Source organism: Hemiscyllium ocellatum, chromosome 34 (genome assembly GCF_020745735.1).
Source record: "Hemiscyllium ocellatum isolate sHemOce1 chromosome 34, sHemOce1.pat.X.cur, whole genome shotgun sequence".
NCBI classification, from domain to species: domain Eukaryota; kingdom Metazoa; phylum Chordata; class Chondrichthyes; order Orectolobiformes; family Hemiscylliidae; genus Hemiscyllium; species Hemiscyllium ocellatum.
Window position 1 is genome coordinate 47,282,701 of NC_083434.1, and position 17,409 is coordinate 47,300,109.

A 17,409-nucleotide genomic window follows, 5' to 3' on the forward strand; every position below is an offset into this window, starting at 1 on the left:
GAGCTGAAAATGTGTTGCTGGTTGAAGCACAACAGGTTAGGCAGCATCCAAGGAACAGGAAATTCGACGTTTCGGGCCAGAGTTTCTGATGAAGTTTCCTGATGAAGGGCTCTGGCCCGAAACGTCGAATTTCCTGTTCCTTGGATGCTGCCTAACCTGCTGTGCTTCAACCAGCAACACATTTTCAGCTCTGATCTCCAGCATCTGCAGACCTCACTTTTTACTCCCAAAGGTACAGGACAGTTCTCCTCGATTCCAATCTTTCAACAAAACAAGTGCAGCATTGACAAACCTTAACGTAATCCCATCAGTAGTCCAGAGTTCAATCATTTGTTATCCAAAATGATCTAAGCAACCAAATGCACCTCTGTTTTCAGAAGCACAGGTTTCCTGTACATAACATTAGACCCATCTCTGATTTGAACAGTCAGTGAATGTACCAGAGTACAGGATTTAGTTTCACTAATTCTGCAAGATGACTTCATCTGAAATAAACAGCATGTACAAAGTTAGTGTCCTGTCTCTGGGATGACCCATTTGTCTATGACCTAGTAGAAACATAATATCATCAAATAGGAGCAAGAGTAGCCCATGTGGCCCATTGAGTCCATTTTACCATTCACATGATCATGACTGATTCCTGATCAATGTTGTATTCCTGTGCTCTCCCCACATCCCCTGAATGTCTTTTTTTATCCTTACTAAATCTAATCTTTCTTGACCACCACAACATTCTGTATTGGAGAATTCCATAAGTTCATTACCCACTGAGTGAGGACATTTATCTTTTTCTCAGTCTACCACCCATTCGGAGTTTATGCTCTATGTCCCGTTTCAACAATATTCAAGAGTCCTGACACCACCAACCAGGACAGAAAACGTGAAATCCTGCAAAAGGAATTTGGTAGGAAGTTGAAAATCAGGGCCTCTAAGGGTGTAATCTTATAATCCCTGTGTCGTGTACCAGTGATTTTAGGAATAGGAAGTTGGGATAGCTTAAAGAGCTGGTGCAGCCGGAAGGGCTTCAGATATGTAGACTATTTGGATGCCTTCCAGGGCAGGTAGGACCTGTACAAGAAAGATGGGTTACACCTAAACTGGAGGGGCACCAGTATCCTGGCAGGGAGGCTAACTACTACCACCCAGGAGGGTGGGAGGGAATGGGAAAATGAATGTAGGTCAACAAAATTCCAAGACTATGGTCAGTATGACTAAGAGGAAGAGCAAACAGGGAGAGATTACTGAACATGACAGGACTGGTGGTCGAAGGTGTGTTTATTTTGATGCGGAGAATGACAGGTAAGGCAGATGAATTTACTGCTTGGATTAATACAGATACCTATGACATTGATGCTATTACAGAAAATTGGTTGAGAGAGGAACAAGACTGGCAGCTTAATGTTCTGAGATTTAGATATTTCAGGCAAGGTAGAAAGATGAAAATGAGGAATTATGGATAGTGAGGAAGGCTATCAAAGGATATAACAGGATATCCACAACTCCTGAAGAAGGGCTTATGCCTGAAATATCGAATCTCCTGTTCCTTGGATGCTGCCTGACCTGCTGCACTTTTCCAGCAACACATTTTCAGCTCTGCTACTCCAGCATCTGCAGACCTCACTTTCTCCCCTATCCATAACTCCTCCAATGTTCATATTGTCTCCAAACTTAGTCATCAGACAATATTCATAATTGATTTGCTTGAAAATATAGAAATTATAAACAACAATTCCCAACAGTGATCCTAAGAGAATACTCCTGGCCATCAGTAAGCAAAACCCCATCTACAACATGTTTGTCTGTGACCGAGCTTATTTATGAGCAAGCATGTCAAGGGATTTGGGGTATGAATGGAAAAAATTCCAATCTGTCGGAATGGAAGATCAGAAGCAAGTATTGGTGAGCAAGTTTGATGTGATGGGCTCAAATTACTTGGTGTAAGGAGGAAATGGGCATCACAATGCCACAGAGCACTCTCGGTCAGGAGTGTATGAACATGCTAACACACAGCTGCAAGTTGTAAAGGATTGTGCGAAAGGGAGCTGTTGGCTGGAAAGTTAATCTTGGAGCGTGAACTGCTAGGCCTTTCAACCAAAGGCTGTACTTTGTGACAGGATAACTTCAGTTCACCTGCTTCTATGAGCTGATTTTTGTTTTTAATTATTAAAGATCTAACTGTAAAAACACAACTGTAGATGCTGGAAATCTGAAACAAACAAACTGGAAATCTAAAGATATTTCAACTTGCACTACAAAATATGATTTTTTTTAATCACTTGGTACAACTCTGTAAGGTGTCTAATTATATCTGAACAGTTTGATGGGAATTCGGATCTGAGAGTAGTGTGTCATTTTAATGATGATGATGATCAAATAATAAATTGCTTATCAGTCCATTAACTCTGTGGGTTAAGATATTTAAAACAGGGCTGCATACTGCAAATTAAGAAGCAACTTCAGCATCAAAGCACCTGATTTATGTTGGTCTTGTAGACCCTAATGCAAATTAACTTCCAGGTAGACTTGCAGCATTGTGTACACAATACATGGAGTCACTGAAGTGAGCTCTCTTGAAGGCCAGGAGAAAGTGAGGTCTGCAGATTCTGGAGATCAGAGCTGAAAACGTGTTGCTGGAAAAGCGCAGCAGGTCAGGCAGCATCCAAGAAGCAGGAGATTCGACGTTTCTGGCATAAGCCCTTCTTCAGCCTTCTCTTGAAGGCAGGGCATGCATCAAACAAGGTGCAGAAGTCCCTCCATGCAATTGTCTTGTTTTCATTCATTGACAGAGAAACAACACTCGGGGTTAACAATCTCAGTTTGAGTCCCTTGTTTTTGCCATTTTCTGGATGCTTTTTTTTCCTGTAATTGTGACAACCAACTAGTAGGTCAGAGGCTGGCTGCTACTGGTTTCACACTGAAATTCTGATTTTACAAAGGATTAAGAACACATGGATTTCACAGCAGCATGCTATTGCTGTATCAATGTGCTATCTGGTCAGTGGTTGGTTTTCAATTTGCCTTTGTCTAACAGCTGCATATTTCCTGCTGAAACATCTTCTCCCTATGGTATCCTGGTCCGCTCCACTGCAGATTATGATAATCAGCTTTCACTTATCCTGAGCAACAGCTGTGCTGGCTACAGTGGTGCTACTTTTTAAGGGATTATCTCACCTGAGGAAAGGAACTTTGTTGCGATATAAAAAATGGATAGGTTCACAGAAATTGTTACAAGCAAGATCAGTGGCTCCTACATTCTTGGCTTCATCTCAATGATTCCCTGGTGCTAAAACTGAAAACTATCTGCAAGTATAACAGAGTCCATACAGATTCTCAGAGAAAGGAATACCCAAAAAACATCATAAAGACACTTTTTTTTGACTTGTATAAATGAAATATATCTCTTTAATCCAAATAGTGTATGGAACTTTTATTGTTCATGTGGAATTAGAAATTTCTTATTCTGAATTTTCCCCAGAAGAAAACATGCAGAAGGAATTGTAAATGGGTTCGGTATCTTAACTATATTCTTTGCAAGTTGTCTGTTTGATATATTACTGAAAGAATGAAAATTTCTACCTGCTGTTGATGTCCTGTTTGGCTTCCCACATTGCATCAGTGACCTGAGTGCAAATGTTTCATTGGCGTTGAAGCACTTTGGACAATCTTAAGTATGATAGGGGCTATATAAATGCAAATCTGAATTGTTTCATTTTAAATAACTATACATTCAAAAGGCTCTTCACCAGTGCTAAAGGTTTGTAAGAACAGTTACAAATAAAAAGCCACCATAGTGCCGCTACCATAAGAGAGAAACGACTGGTGGTTTAATCTGAGGGTCACCACATGTTCGGCACGGGGAGATATTTGAAGGAGAGTCCTTCGTGATGACCTCGGCCGGTAGCAGGACTCGAGCCCGTGTTGTCACGGTGCATCATAAAGTAACTGTCAAGCTCTTGGAGTTAAACCAACCCCATGTGAGGAATGTCACCTGTCAGTTCCATTATTGTGACTCCGTATAGCAGCCACTTGTGTATCTCCAATATCTTTTAACACAAGATTTCAAGCAAATTCACATTATAAAACGGAAACAAATGTGTGAAGGTCTTGCAGTCTAAACAGTGTAAGCTGTCCCCCTCGAAGGTTATTTAATGCGGTGGTCCGCATGTTCCAGTGCATCCAATAACCAGCTTTCTTACTGCATTCAATCACACTCCTGTAAAGGTATTGCCAATACACTCGGATGAGTGATGAGAGTTAGCTTCTTATCCTTGTCATTTTTTAAAATTAATTTTAGATTTGAAACCAACTAACTTTCTTTGTCAGTCTTTGTTTTCAGAATGGTCATTGTTCTTTCAGACAGAAGTGTTACCTTCATCTGTAACTATCAGCTCCAATATTTTAACAGCCCCCCCTCACGTCCCCATTCAGCCATCCACACCCTCATTGTGGACTTCTTAATAGAAAAATTGCAATGATTGCATTTCTTGCATTCATCTGTTACAATTCTTGCTCTATTTTGCAGGAAAAATCACAAATTACGTTTTGTTTCCCTATTTTAAAAAAAAATAATTTTGATCATTCAACAGTTGCTGAATAAATCTAAATCCACTTTGACTGTGTGGGGTTACAAAGTTGTTTTGGTTTGGTAATTCTGTTTCTCTTCTCTTTATTGGACTAAAGATGACTCTGTTTAGATGTTACCCATTTCCACACAGCTGCCTTTGTCCTTTCTCTCTGTAATGAATGGCTTGCAATAAATTATGGAACCATGCAGGTTTAAAACATGTAATTTCTCCTCTGTGCTTTCATTAGCAGTCTGTTTGATTATGGTCGATAAAACAGCATTCTCTCATTTCTCGTCCAGAGAAAATCCCCTCCCCACACGTCTGTTCCACACCAATGAAGGAAAACAGTAAGACAGTCCCTTTTTAGGAGGAAATTTGTTTTCAAAATACAGTGCGGTTCATGAATATTCAGCAAGGCGTTGCAGTTAATCTGATAATGGACTCTTGTTAGCTGCCAATCATATGAGCAGCCATCTCCTTGTTTTATATGCCGAATGACATCTGGCAGCAGCATTTTACAGGATTAATGTAAACTTGATGTCAGTTTGTTGCAGCTGCTAAAATCCTGTTGGATTTGATTGCTTTGTACCAAGTTGATGCCCATTTGATTACAAATACCATTCGTCAATATTAGGCAAACATTGGCTGTACTTGAGACTAATAGTTTACCTTGTAGGCAGGGAGTTGATGTAAAATCTTGTTTCATTACATTCTAAACAGGTCCATCATGGGCAGGAGGGTGTGCATGAATTTATCGAAATTACTTTATTCGGGATGGAGTTGTATGCCTGATTTCTGAAAGGAATGTTGAGTTTGAGCTCTCTTCTTTGGTAAGTGTAATATTAGTGTTGCCCCTTCTCCTTGAAAGGAGAGTCATCATTGGACATTTCACATGATCTCCTGTCAGATAACTGATCTGCCAAGCTTTTCACCACTGGCAAATGGTGATGTCACTTCCTTCGCCCCAAACTCTTCTCATGCCATTTTCTAGTCTTCCAATCTTCCAGCTTTTTATCAAGGGATGGGTAAAATTCCTCGTTTTTCTCCTAAATGGTGTTTGTTTGTTTCTTATCTTCGGTTTTCTCCTATTCTGGAGCTTTGTACATTCCTGATTGTAGTCATTCAGCCATCATTAATCCTGCCTTGAATTGTCCAAGTGCTAAACTCTGGAACTCCCTCCTGACTTCACCACTTTTTATAAATGGTCCTCATTTCTGAACTAAACCCACACTCTGTCTACAAGCATGATCGGAAGCTTCCAGTTATTTGCCATTTTAACTCAGCACTGTGCTCTCACAATGACATCTCTGCCCTCAGTCTGCAGCACTTGTCAGTGAGGCTCAATGCAAGGACAAGAGAGAATTCTTCCTCTCTCCATCGGCTATTCAACATTATTCAGGACTCAACACTGAGCTGACAACCTCACATCATGAGCTGTGTCCTCTCCATTTTAGTTCTGTTTTATTTTTGCCATTCACCTGTTTGAACCTTTCATGTTTCTGCTTTCAGACAGTGCTGTCAACATTCTGCTGCTTGCACTCTCTGGACCAATGTGTTTATCTTTTACGATTGCAACCATAACTACTGTTTGACTTTATTCCATGACATTTCTGTCATTTCACCTCGACCCTACCAGACATACCCTTTTGTTTTACCTCAATGGAATCTCTATCTGCCTTCAGTCCTGAAGAAAAGTCACAGTCAACTTGAAACATTGTCTGAATATACCTCAGTGAAATGAGTCAGATTGTCATTGGATCCTAATTTTCTGTTAGGACTGAGCTCTCTTAGCCAAGGATTCCAATGCTGCCTCCTTTGGCCATGCAAAGTATTCCTGAACTTGGGAAATCCCCATAGTGTAGCATAATCAGTGAGTAAAACCATGTCCCTTTTCTACAGTAGTCACTATGCTGTGCTCTGAGATTCCCTGTCTGTGAAGATGTCTCTTAAATGTTGCTATTGTATCTGCCACCATCACCAGAACATTTCAGGTACTGTACACGCTCTGTGTAGAAAATAAAAACTTGCATCTCACATCTCCTTTAAACTGATCCCATTTTACCTTAAGCCTATGTCCCCTAGTTGTTGACATTGTTATCCATTATGTCCATGCCTCTCATTCTTTTGTCAACTTCTATCAGATCACCCCCTCATCCTTTGCCATTCAATTGAAAACAATCCAAATTCCCCTCAAAGCTAAAACCTTCCAAACCAGGCAACATCCTGGGTAACTGTTTCTGTATCATCTCCAAAGCCTCCACATCCTTCTTTTTATTTATTCATTTTGTGGGATGTGGGCATTGATGGCTGATCAGCATTTATTACCAGTCTCTAGTTGCCTCTTGAGAAGGTGGGGGTGAGCTGCCTCCTTGAACTACTGCAGTCCATGTGCTGTAGATTGACCCACAATGCCCTTAGGGAGGGAATTTCAGGATTTTGATCTAGCAACACTGAAGAAACAGTGATATATTTCCAACTCAGGATGGTGAGTGGCTTGGAGGGAAACTTACAGGTGGTGATGTTCCCAAAAATCTGCTGCCCATGTCTTTTTAGATTGAACGCTTGTGGGTTTGGAAGTGGTTGCTGTTTGAGGATCTTTGGTGAATTCCTGCAGTGCATCTTGTACATGGTACAAACTGCTGCTACGGAGCACCAGTGGTGGAGAGATTGGATGTTTGTGGTGATGGTGCCAATCAATTGGGCTGCTTTGTGCTGTATGGTGTCAAGTTTCAAATGTTGTTGGGGCTGCCCCGATCCAGGCAAGAGAGTATTCCATCACCCTCCTGCCTTGTGCCTTGTGGATGGTGGACAGGTTTTGGGGAGTCAGATGGAGAATTACTTGCTGCAATATTCCCAACGTCAGAACTGCTGTTGTAGCCACTGCATTGTGATGTGTCCAATTGAGTTTCTGATCAATGATAACTCCCAGGATGTTGATAGTGATGGTAATATGGCATTCTAGACCACACAATATTCCAAATGTGGCCTAACTACATTTCTATACAGCCACGTCATAATTTTTTTTTATATTCAGCCCTGACAGATGAATGCAAGCATTCCATTCTCCACCTTGGCCACCATATCTATTCGTGTTGCCACTTTCAGTGAACATGCACCTGTGTGCCCAAATCCCTCTGTTAATTCTTATCAAGAGTTTTTCACTTATTGCATTAGACCTTCCAAAATGCATGACCTGTATTTGTCTGGATTAGACTCCATTTGCCATTTCTCCACCCAAGTCTCCAACCTATCTATCCTGCTGAATCCTCTGGTAATCATCCTCACTATATACACCTTCGCCAACCTTTGTGTCATCATGCTAAACAAGCTGCCTACATTCTTCCCCAAATCACATGTAATATATTACAAACAACAAGGGTCCCAGCACCGATCCCTATGGAACACCACGAGTCACAGATCTCCAGTCAGAATAGCACTACTTACAATGCAGTTGGGTCCCTGCAAGCCTGCTTTCTAGATACACAATACAAGATGTGTAACTGTGTGTCCAGGGCAGCTGTTCTCTCGTCAAACCAACAGACAGTAGGCCGAGGTGCCAGAATCTCTGTATTTCCACGAGAAACTGACCTGCACATCTTTGGTTTGTAGCTTGTCCATGATCATGTAGCATGCTCCTGAAGGGCATCGATTCTTTTCTGTATGCTTCACTTTATATAACACTTTATAGTGTTATAGAGAGATTCATTTGGATTAGATTATCCTGCCTAAAGTTCTTCCTGCAAATTTAAAGAATAAAACTGCAGAAAATTCTGATGCAATTTTACTGAAACACATTCTTTTGCCCAGAACACAATCCAACTTAAATGTATCATTGAAAGTGTTCAGTAACAAGAGTGTTTTTAATAAAAATCCAACTTATTTGATTTTTTATACATCTGTACATTCACTTGTGAATACTAATTGGTAGTGCAGGTTACAACAATCCAATGTGGTCAAAATTGCAATTTGAAATAATATCAATTTTGACAATTGAGTGCTGCAGTGGTAGTGTCCCTATTCTTGGACTGGGAGGCTTGGGTTCAAGCCCCACCTACTCCAGAGGTGTGTAATAACATCTCTGAACAGGTTGATGGGAAAAATAAAGATCAACTGTAAAGATGCTTATTTTCTTGTCAAATAATACCACCCGGAGATGTTCCTGCATAATGTTAAAAAAATCAAAATTTATAATAAAAAAAACTAATAAAAGCAAATTCATGACTGGGGAGGCGGATAAAATGGGTTGAGCAACATTTTAAATAATAAAAATAGATCATCAGATCCAACGTCCCTACTTTTGGGCTCTCCAAATTTTCCCTCCCTGGATGTATATGGGAGGAAATTATTTACTATGCTCTCCTTTTGTGTGAGGAAAAATATTTTAGTGAATTGGGTACCTGAAGAAGGGCACATGCCCGAAACGTCGATTCTCCTGCTCTTTAGATGCTGCCTGACCTGCTGCCTGACCTGCTGTGCTTTTCCAGCAACACATTTTCAGCTCTGATCTGAAGGCCCCCTAGGACCTTCAAACTGGCACAGGATAGTCATGGAATATATCCCCCTTGACTTCCTTATGAATATGGTGCACCAAAAAACTGAGTTATTTTATAAAAGATGGCAGCCCTTTTTGAACTACTTCGACACAGACATTTCGACCATACTGTCCAGGGCTTTTGTTTAGCTGTGGTAATGGTTCTGGCTGGTTCGGGGACCCCTGGGAGGAGGAATCCCGTATAAATATGGGTTCTATTATGACGTGAGTTAAATCTATTTTGAGCATGTAACTAGTTATTTAATTACTTTGTTTACTGTTAGTAATATATGATATCCTATTTTATGTTTTGGTTGTTTGTAGAATAGATTAGTAGTTAGTTGGGTTTTTTATTTAATTTTATATTGGTATTATAATGTGGAATACACTAGTTTGTATTATTTTTGTAATTTTGTAAAAAAGTCTTGAAAAGTTTCTTTTTTCAATAAAAAAAGGAACATCAAAAAGATTGATTCAGTTGTCTTTGCCGCTTCTAATTCGTGTCTGTGCAATATGTTCCAAAAGCTTCTCTTTTCATGTGTGATAAATAATTTATTGAATGCATTTCCTTTGTAGTCATGGTTTAAACTGGGTCAAATTTATTTGCCACTGATTTGTTTCAAAATACTGAGAATGTATTTTAAAGAAAACTGATTCATTCCAGAGGTGTTGGTAGTCATTAAATATTTCTTGACTGGTTTCTCTTCAGGTATTGTCCTGGTCAATGTGGTCAACTTTAATTTGACTGGGGATTGAAAGATGATGGAAGGTACGTTTAAGCCTTGCAGGAAGTGGACAGGTGGACAAAACATAATGGCTTGCCTTTGTTCTGAGGATCAAAGAATGAGGTTTGGGAAAGTGGTGAGGACGTGATTCTTTGCAGACAGTTTGATAACGAGAAACTTCAAATTCAGCTTTATATCTGGGGGCAATTCCCATCGTGGTAAATAGCTTGTGTTGGTACAAATGTGAATTTCTCAAAAGAAAAGACTTACAAGTCATTTTGCATTTCTTTGCTAAATGCAATGAAAATATTTAATATTTCATGTATTAACTTTGTGTTTCTAACAGCTTGCAAAACAATTTATAAAATTAAAAGTTAATAACAGCATTATGGTCTGAATTAATGGTCGAATGGGCATTGCAATCATAGCAAACTCACATCGCAATAAACACCAGCATTTTTTAATGATTCGAATGTTCTATATTCTGGAGCCCAGTCGGTTGGTTCAGGTGATGTATTCAAGAGGGCATTGAATAGTTATTTAGACAGAAATGGTATGCAGAGACATTGGCACGAGGCAATGATGCTTATTTCATAAACTGGTGCAGGCATAATAGGCCAAATGGCCTAATTTTCTGACATGACAATTCTGTGATTCAGTTAAGATATGATCTTGAGATATAGGAGCATGAGTTGGCCCTGTGGTCCCTCAAGCCTGTTCTGTCATTCACTATGGAGTTAACAACACTTGTCTCCTGTGTTCCCTATAATCTTTCATTTGCAGATCAAAAGTCTCTGTGACTCAGCCTTGAATATGTTCAGTGCCCAAGTCTGCCCTGATCTCTGACAAAGAGAATCAATGATGAGAAATCTCTCCTCATCTTTCTTAAATGGAGATCCCATGTTTTGAAACTGTGCCCCTGAATTTGTTTCCCCTAGTGGGGAGTCTAATTCTCGCAGCATTTACCCTGCCTGGCCCTCTCAGAACATTATGCTTCAATAAGATTACAATTTACAAACTTAACCCCGAGTGAGAATGGTTCCAATCTGCTCCATCTTTACCATAAGATAACCCATTCATCCTGGGACTCAGTCCAATGAACCTTCCCTGAAATGTTTCTGCAAAGGTGTAGTCAGAACACCAGGACTATACACAGTACCCCAGGAGCTGTCTTGCCAATATCCTGTTCAGGTGGAACACATCTTCCTTACCCTTAAGGCTCCTTGTAACAAAGGCCAATGATCTACATGCTTCACTAATTACCTGCTGCAGTTGTGCGCTAACATTTTTGTTTCATGTACAAGGACAACCAGATCCCAGTGTACTCCCGCATTACGCAATCTCCCTCCAAAGTAAGTCTCCTTTTCTATTACTCCTGTCAATGCGTCCAGCCTCCTATTTTCTCACATTATATTCCATCTGCTTTTTTGTTTTAAAACACTTGCTAAACTTGTCATTATCCTTTTTATGAGAGACTTTGTATTTAAATCTCTGTCTGCTTTCCTATCTGTCTTGGTATCATTAGTACATTTGATTATAGAAGACTTTTGCTGAAAATGTGTTGCTGGTCAAAGCACAGCAGGCCAGGCAGCATCTCAGGAATAGGGAAACGTCGAATTCCCTATTCCTGAGATGCTGCCTGGCCTGCTGTGCTTTGACCAGCAACACATTTTCAGCTGTGATCTCCAGCATCTGCGGACCTCATTTTTTACTTTATAGAAGACTTTTGTTTACTAATTACAGCTTACCAACCTGAAAGCATTCATTCCAACTCTGTCAGTTAGTACACAGACCACAACTAATGTGATATAATGAAAGCCGTTAACAAAAGCCAATGACCACACTGCTAGAGGAAAAGGAAGGAAGATACTGCACACTGTTTATGTGACCATGTTACAAAAGCCCCCAGGGACAGCAGAGAGTGCCAAACGAGCGCTGAGCACCACCTTCATCCAATCTGAGAATCTGCACTGTGTGGGAGGCTATTGGGAATCTGTTATGACCAATGTCTGCTGGTCTCTCATGCTGATGGGCAACAGTTCGAGAGATGAGATAATGGTGCAGGTGAAAAGATGGAACTGAAGAAGAAAGATAGAACCCAATATAGAAGGAGAGAACAAAGCTGAGAGTTAGAAATAAAAGTAGTAAAGAGGTTGAGGGAACAAGTGAAGGAGCTTAGAAGTTTGGGGGGAAAAATGACCTCCAATCCAACATTTAATGGGGTGGTTATATTTCCTTTTACTTGTATCTCAGAGGGTTGGATTGGTGAAATGTAAGCTAGTTGTGAGATCATGCTTAAAGGAATAGTTAATGGATGTTATGTATTAAAATGAGTGATTTTAAATAATTAAAGTAACATCCTTGCCTCATGTTACATTATATTTCCCAGCATGCTGAGCTCAAAGGATGCTGGCCCAATTTTATTTTTCTCCATGACTGAGTCTTTGTGGCAAAAATAATGTAACTGCCTGAAAACTGCTCCCAAACCTGTTGCATCCTTCCTGTGAAAATTGGAAAGGAAGGTCAGGATTTGTGTGTGTGCACAGTTCATGTAGGTACCTGGCCAAGTACATTTCACTTGTGAAAACTGTAGATTTTGGGAGCGCTGGAATATGAAGCCTGAAGTGTCCATATCAGACCTGCCCTTACCAAGGCCTAACCATTGTGGATTTATTCAGACAGCTAGAGAATCCCTTTTAGGAAATGTATGTTACTGTTTAAACCTAGTCTTGCGGCCTCTTTGAGGGAGATCCATCTTTTGGAATTATTAAATATAAACAGTAAATGTGTAAACATTACATAAGGTCATGACTGTGAAGTTGATTAGCATGCTTAACCATACTCTCTTGTTAAGAGGACTGGTCAAAAGGTGTTGTCAAGATGCATGGCATTTAAAGGTTCTGCCCTTAACTCGTTGGAGGGAAAAAAGTATCTGGAGTGTATTTTTTAAAAAATTGTGTTATTTCATTGTCTGTTGATATAAGCCTGAAGGGGTTTGATTAGAGAGTTATTGCTGCAAGTTGGTTTTTACTGACAACTGCATGTGATATACATTCTGTTTGAAATGGGGTAATGAATTCCAAAGATTGTGTAGTTGGGTGAAATGTTTGTAGTTACTGGGATGTAACTAGTTAAAGAAGGCACATCTGTTAATGAGATTTTATGAATGAACATTTTATTTCAACATATTTAGACACTAGCAACTTTTTTTTTCAAAAATATCTTCTCTCTGCAAGGGTCCTGAGATTAGCATTTGACAGGTTGACTTAGCTTGGTGGAGAGGATGGTGGTGGATAGAGACCGGATAGAGCAGCGTTGGTTGAGATGGGGGGGTGCGACGGGGGGGGGGGGGGGGGGGGGTGGCGGTGCTTTGATGGATTATGGGGTGGTCAGATACTTAGGTTGGCATGGGAGCAAATCCCCACAGGAAGTCAGAAGGAGAGCAAAGGATGACGCGGAGGGTATGAGGGACAGAGTTGTGAACTCAGCATGTCCTAGTATGAGAAAAATGAGGGTTTGGATGGAACATGCATTGATACCTCCTGGGGCAGGTTATGGATGAGAACTAAAAGGATTGTTCATGTTTTGCTTTTTTTGTTAAACTTCAACGTCGGGCCTATACATCAGGCTGAGCATTCCATGCAGCCAGAAACTTGCTGTCTCCCCCGGGTGCCCCACCCGCCTATCCCCCTGGTTGTATCTGGCTGGATTGAGTGAGTGCAGCGGTGAAATGTCCCAGCTGTGTTCAGCCCAGAAGTACTAGTCCAGGCCTCCATCTTTGACGACTTTCTGAGGCAAATTGACAACTGATACCTTAATATTATCTTTCAATTACTGACTCACATTTTGATTAATATTTTATAATTAACCTGTTCAGAGATGTTGGTAAAATATTTGGAGCAGGTGGGACTTTAACACAGGCCTCCTGAATCGGAGGTCAGGACACTACCACTGAACCACAAGAATCCCTCTAATTCAACTTGCATTTTCTAAAACTAATCAATTACTAACCACCACCAGTTTAAAAAAACACTTGGATAGCTAATTCAGTATTTACATTGCGAAGCCCGTCATGTCCAATGCAATCTGTCAAAAGTGAGGGAGGGGTAAGAGTTGAATCAAAATGCCATTTAAGGGGTAAATAAAGCACTCCATCTCCATGGTGGCTACCTCTCACTAAAGAACTCCAATATTGGTGAACATCGCGTGCTTTACTCTTCGATGACACCCAGGCATGAAAGAATCATGGAAAAGAGACAGGTTGGTAGAGATAACCCCCACAGCCCTCTGCCTGGACCTGTTTATAACCAGCCTGGCCTGACCCTTGGGCAGGCACACAAGGAGGTGCCTCTGATCTGCCCACTCCCCTCTGCGCCAGGTGCCCAAAGATCAGAAACATGATGCTAAACTGGAACCAAAAATTCAATTAAAGATCTTCCAAATAACTGAGAACAGGTTGGATGACTCACTTTGAGAGATATGTGCAATTGTTTCAGCTGTTCATTCTCTTGTTGTTATTGCTTTGATCTTTAAGTGGTTAAAACATCCTTTTCTCCAATAATACCAAACCCATCCTCATCTCTGTCTGCCTGTAATTGGCACTTCTCTGCTCCTGTCCATGCTGTGATTCATTTGCATGTTCTAGAGAGCAGAATGTACCCACCTCCTGCTAATGGGATGAATGAAGGCTTGCTCCACTGCTGCTGTTTTTTTTACAGGATGTGGGAATTGCTGCTGAGTCCAAGTAAGCTGTCCATTCCTAATTGGCATCATTCAGCCTCTTGACCATTCTCAATGACAACGATACAAGTCCATGTTTAACAAAAAACAAAACAAAATCAGAAATTACTAGAGAAACTCAGCAGGTCTTGAAATATATTGCCGTTCCTTCAGTGTCATTGGGTCAAAATCCTGGAATTCCCTCCATAACAGCATTGTGGGTCAACTGACAGAATATGAACTGGAGCAGTTCAGGAAGCCAGCTCAGCATCACCTTAAGAGCATCTAGGGGCAGGCAATAAATGCTGCCCCCGCCAGCAATGCCCACATCCTGAGTGAATTAAAGAAATTAATCAGTACGTATCTTATTTGATTTCCTTATTAAAGTCTGATAATAGCATTCATTCTATGACTGTCAATGATGTATTTCCAAATCAGGATGGTGAGTAAGTTAGAAGGAAACTTGCAGAGGGGTGATGTTCCCATGTATCTGCTGCTTTTGTCCTTCTAGATGGACAAGGTCATGGCTTTGGTATGTTGTAAATATCCGTACAGTACACAAGTGAAAAAAATAATCTTGAGTAAGAAGGTATATAATATTTTACGATTGGAAATCGGAGGAGTTTGCGAAGACAAGAGTAAAGTCACCATAGTCCTACCAAACAAAGGGCTGCCCCTCATTAAAGACACAAGTGGTGTTTGTTTCACCTGAGGGGAGAGGAGTAAGGGGAGAAGTTGAAAAGGTGGGTCTTTCGTGGTAATCTCAGCTGGTGCAGGAACTGAGCCCACAATGTTGGCATCACCAGTGTTTAGAGCCTATGAAGCCAAACCACTTGCCAGAAGAATAATAACTTCAGCATTAGCTTCTTCTATTCTGAGGAAAGGTCACTGGATTTGAAGTGTATACTCTGCTTTCTGCCACAGATGCTACTAGACCCTGCTGAATTTCTCCAGCAATTTCTGATTTTGTTTGATTCCCAGTTCCCTCAGTTCTTGACTCCAATGAACTCTTTGTTTGAAATAAGAGCTGAAATAGAAAATGCTGGAAACAATCAGAAGGTTAGGCAACTTCCGTTTAACATTTTTTCTCAAATCAAGGATTACTGTTCAGAAAGCAACAAATATTGGAGATGACAGCAGGTCAGATAGCATCCATAGAGAAGGAGCAAGCTAACGTTTTGAGTCTACATGACTCTTCAGAGCTGAAGTGAAGTGTGAAGGGAACAGCATTTATGCAATAGTTTGGGGAAGGGGAGAGTAATGGGTGTAGGGTGCTGGTAGTGAAAAGATGTTCGTTCAGATCAAGTGATTTGAAAGGTGAGAATGGTCGAACAATGGTGTATGTACCTGCCAGGCTTGAAAGAACAGACACTGGGATGGAGCAAGGGGAGAGAGGATGTGATAAGCTGAAAGAAAGAGATGAAATGATTCACAATCTGAAGGTGTTGAGCTCAATATGAAGTCCAGAGGCTGTGAAGTGCCAAGTCTGAAGATGAGATGTTGTCCCTCCAGTTTGTACTGGGATTCACTGGAACACTGCAGCAAGCCAAGGGCAGGCATGTGAGCAGGGCGCTGTTAAAATGACCGGCTATGGGAAGGTCAGGGTTATGCTTGAGCACAGACCAAAAGGGTTCTGCAAAGCAGTCACCCTGTCTACATTTGGTTTTTCCAATGTAGAGTAGGCCACATTGGGTGCAGCAAACTGGACCTGAAACATTAACTTTTTAATTTGTCTTCACAGATGTTGCCTCACCTGTGCTTTCCCAACAACTTCTGTTCTTGCTTCTGATATACAGCATTCACAGTTCTTTAGGTTTTTATTTAGTGGTGTAACCCTGTTTGAATTTGTTAGCTTGTCTCAGGCTCTTTTGGAACATAACCTGGGGAACGGCATGGGAAGTCAAATTCATTCTGCTCCTTTCTGGTTATTTTCATTGTGTTTAGTAAAACAGTCTCGAGTGTTCAGTTGTCGTTGATGACTCTTCTGTTTAGGAGTGAAAAGAATTGAAACATTGTGAAGATGATTAGTGCTATTTTCACAAAAAGGTTTCTTGAATCTTGGCAGTGAGATGCTATTGGCAGGTTTTACAGAATCAGTCTTATTTTCTCTATTTGTATAAGTTTGATTGGATGTTGTGATTCATTTTGGCCTTTTAGCATTCCCACTTCTCCTGGTGATGATCCTGACATTTCCTATCCACTTTCAGAGTGACACTGCAAGCATATTAAAAATAACGCAGATGCACTGAGCAAGGGAAGCAAATTAGTGCACTGTTCAACCGAAACACATCACATACAGCCATCTCATCCTCCAATTCTTTCAGCAGATTTCATTTTGTAAGCTGGTAAGCGAGACCAATTGAATCAAGTGAGGAATCGAGAGCATTTGTCCCTGAATCACTGACAGATACATGATCAGGCCACAACTGAGCCCCCCTCACACAGTCATTCTTATTGAGCGATTTCCAGACGTATCCATCCATAACACAAGAAAACTAGGTCCACTTAAGGTGGTTAAAAAATGGAGAATATTAATCGTATATCAGTGACTGCAGTGTTCCTCCTAACTGTCTCTTAGCAGATGTTACTCACAGCATCACCTTGTCAATATATTCTCGTCCACAAATTATTGACAATGATGGCATGAGAAATTTGACAAACATTTAGGCAGTGTGTCAGTTCTGGAATGTTAGTACTGGCTCTTCTGTGTATTGTGTGACTGTCTGGACAGGTTGTTTCTGTCTTTCTGCAGTCTTCCAGACTCTTGGTATTTTTGGTTTGTAGTACTTTTTGCCCTTTTCTGCTCTGATTCTTGTTCTCAACATAAAGTGATAAACAGTAAGAGAACATTTAAAATGCAGCAACATCT

General features: G+C 40.6%; 1 protein-coding gene across 2 annotated transcripts in view; it reads left to right on the plus strand.

The window, feature by feature from the left end:
* Positions 1 to 17,409, plus strand: part of LOC132832309 (cadherin-18-like) — a 716,018-nt gene that overhangs the window by 307,769 nt on the left and 390,840 nt on the right. Inside the window, exon 5 of one of the 2 annotated variants that reach the window (XM_060850203.1) lies at positions 9,806 to 9,865. The exons of the other annotated variant lie outside the window; for it this stretch is intronic. The gene's annotated coding sequence lies outside the window, so the exon portion shown is untranslated. The remainder of the gene's footprint in view (positions 1 to 9,805; positions 9,866 to 17,409) is intronic. 2 annotated transcript variants of the gene reach the window in all.